Source organism: Trachypithecus francoisi, unplaced genomic scaffold (assembly GCF_009764315.1).
Source record: "Trachypithecus francoisi isolate TF-2019V2 unplaced genomic scaffold, Tfra_2.0 Lachesis_group1, whole genome shotgun sequence".
In the NCBI taxonomy this organism is placed as follows: Eukaryota; Metazoa; Chordata; class Mammalia; order Primates; family Cercopithecidae; genus Trachypithecus; species Trachypithecus francoisi.
Window position 1 is genome coordinate 100,040,226 of NW_022681454.1, and position 3,515 is coordinate 100,043,740.

General features: G+C 39.3%; 1 pseudogene; it reads left to right on the forward strand.

Annotated features, from left to right (window-relative positions):
- The first annotated feature begins 542 nt into the window (after window positions 1-542).
- LOC117084922 lies at window positions 543-2,485 on the forward strand (annotated as a pseudogene).
- The last annotated feature ends 1,030 nt before the right edge of the window (window positions 2,486-3,515 follow it).

Consider the following 3,515-nt stretch of genomic DNA (forward strand, 5'->3'; position numbering starts at 1 on the left):
AGAGTAAAACATCAGAACGCGAAATAATTGTTTGTTTCCTACGGTTGTTATGAGAGTCATAGATGGATAAACATAGCATTTACTTCAAGTTCATGTGGCTGGATCTCAGAAACTACTAGTTAAAGCCATGGGTAAGCTCTAGAGTCAAACTACCTGGATGCAAAGCTTAGTTTCATGAGTAGCAAACTGTAGTTTGGGCAAGATGCTTAAAATTTCTAATTTATTCATTTATAAGATTGAGATAATACTCTAATTCATTAAGTTGTGTTCAAGAAGCCATGTATGACTTTCAAAATACTGACTAAATGCTTAAGTTGGTAACATGAGGTGTGAGGCTGATTAAAGATAATAAATTATATTTGACAAAATAAATGTTAACTTTTAACAACTCTTACTAAACTCAACATAGATTTTTTGCCTTCTTACACATATTTTCTGTTTAAGATAGATAAAATAGAGCCACAGTTCTTTCGTGAGAGGGCCTTCATGGTGAAACAAACATATTAGCTCAGCATCGGAAGACTCCTGGATACTCTTCAGGGATGAGTCATGTGGTGATGGAAAATACGCTTTGGCTGGAGCAGCAGTTTTCTGACCTAGATCTGGGCTCTTCAGATAATCAGAGTGGGGGAAGTACAGCTAGGAAAGGGCACTATATCCTTCTTTGTTAAGGAACAGAGCAGGTACTAAAGGATTCCACCATAAAGACAGTTTAGGGTGGTGTTCTAGCAAAGATAAGGATACATAGAGCAGTTCTGAATCTCCTAATGATTCAAGTGCTAATTCTAGCTTCTTCTGTGATCATGAAAGTGGAACAAGGAGAAGGTTTGATAATCGTGGATGGAGTGATTATGATGGCACTGACAGCTATGGTGACAGAATTGGTTTTGGCAATTTAGAACATGGTGGGAACAGTCACTGGTGTGACAAATAAGATGAAGATGATTGGTCAAAACCACTCCCCCCAAGTGAACGCTTGGAACAAGAACTCTTTTCTGGAGGCAACACTGGGATTAATTTTGAGAAATACGATGACATTCTAGTTGAGGCAACAGGCAGCAATTGTCTTCCACATATTGAAAGTTTCAGTAATATTGAGATGGGAGAAACTATCATGGGAAACATGGAGGTTACTCATTATACTCGCCTGACTCCAGTGCAAAATCATGCTCTTACTATTATAAAAGAGGAAAGAGACTTGACAGCTTGTGCCCAAAGAGGTCTGGAAAACTGCAGCATTTCTCTTGCCCATCTTGGGTCAGATGTATTCAGATGGTCCAAAGGAGGCTTTGGGGGCCATGAGGGAAAATTAAAGGTGGGGGCACAGCAAACAATACCCAATCTTCTTGGTATTAGCACCAAGAAGAGAATTGGCAGTACAGATCAATGAGAAAGCAGGAAAATTTTCATACTGATCTGGAGTTCCTCCTTGCATGATTTATAGTGGTGCCGATATTGTTCAGCAGATTTGAGTCTTAGAAGGTGGATGGCACTTGTTAGTAGCCTCTCCAGGATATTTAGTGGATATGATGGAAACAGGAAAGATTGGATTAAACTTTTGCAAATACTTGGTGTTAGAAGAAGCTGATCAGATGTTGGATATGGGGTTTGAGCCTCACATACATAGAAAAGTTGAACAAGATACTATGCCTCCAAAGGGTGTCCACCACACTATGATGTTTAGTGCTACTTTACCTAAGGAAATACAGATGATGCATATTAGTATCTTCTTGTCTCTATGGAGGAGTTGGCTGTACCTCTGAGAACATCACAAAGAAAGTAGTTTGGGTGGAAGAATCAGACAAGAAGTTGTTTCTGCTTGACCTCCTAAGACATCCACTTGATCCTAGGCAAGTATGCACTAACCTTAGTGTTTGTGGAGACCAAAAAGAGTTTTTATTCTTTAGAGAATATCTTATACCATGAAGGATAGTCACGTACCAGTATCTATGGACACCATTCTCAGAGGGATAGGGAAGAGGCCCTTCACCATTTACCCTCAGGAAAAAGCCCAATGCTAGTGGCTACAGCAGTAGCAGCAAGAGGACTGGACATTTCAAATGTGAAACATGTTATCAATTTTGATTTGCCAAGTGATATTGAAGAATATGTATATGGCAGTGGCCATACAAGACGTGTAGGAAACCTTGGCCTGGCCACCTCATTCTTGAATGAGAGGAACATAAATATCACTAAGGATTTGTTGCATCTTCTTCTTGTTGAAACTAAACAAGAAGTGCCATCATGGTTAGAAAACATGGTTTATGAACACCATTACCAGGGTAGTAATTGTGGACGTTCTAAGAGTAGCAGATTTAGTGGAGGATTTGGTGCCAGAGACTACTGACAAAGTAGTGGTGCCAGCAGTTCCAGCTTCAGCAGCAGCCACACAAGCAGCAGAAGATTTGGTGGAGGTGGCTATGGAGGCTTTTGCAACACTAATAGATATGGAGGAAATTATAACTCCCAGGGGGTTGACTGGTAGGTAACTGAGCCTGCTTTGCAGTAGGTCACCCTGCCAAACAAGTTACTATGGAAACCATATGTAATTTAGCCAGATGATACCTTGTATAGCTTGAAGAACTCATACTATATTACCAGCTGTGATTCTCCACTATTTTTTTTAAGGGAGCTCAAGGTTCTACAAGAAGGAATGAAAAGAACAATTAACAACCTTGTTCAGAAGGTGGTTTGAAGACTTAATTGCCATTGTTCGGATTAATTCCCCTCCTGCTTACCTCCATCCCAAACTGCATTTATAATTTTGTGACTGAGGATTATTTGTTTGTTAATGTTAACTTTAGATAACTTTTTATTGTGATGTCCTGTTGGCTCAATATATCAATTGTTTTGACAAAATTACTGAACTTGGGCTAAAGTCAAACCTTGGGACACAGGTGTGATACAACTTAACCAGAACCATCGATTCATCCAAAAATACTTTAAGGATAAACCTATTTGGTAGCCTGTATTAGGACTTTTTGATACTTGAAAATTGGAGGAAAACAAACAACAAATGTTGTAAAGCATATTGATGAAATTAGTTTCCAGTGTGGCAAACTGCAGTAAGTTAAAGTTCTGATTTGCTCACTCTATCCTGGATAGGTATTTGTAACCTCACAGCCTTTAAACAAGCCATTCCAGTCATGATGAGGTGAGGTATGAATACGTGCATGCATTCAAACACTGTCTTCAAAGTTAATACAAGTAAATACAGCAACTCCTCTTTCAGTGTTTAGGCAGATTATTAACTATGAGCTAGCCAAATGTGGGCATACTATTACAGGGAATGCTTAAAGGTCTGGCAACTTGAAATAAGGTTTTAGGAGAACTCATCTACTTAGACTTTTTAAATGCCTGCCATAAATGAAACTGAAATGGTAGATGGGGACCACAGCGGTGACCAACCCTTGTTAAGGTCCTGGATGATTTTTGGTCTAGTAACAGATGCTAGCGTTGATGTTTTTTGGTCAAGAGAGTAGGAACAGGAAGAACTACACAGCAGGCTTTACTTT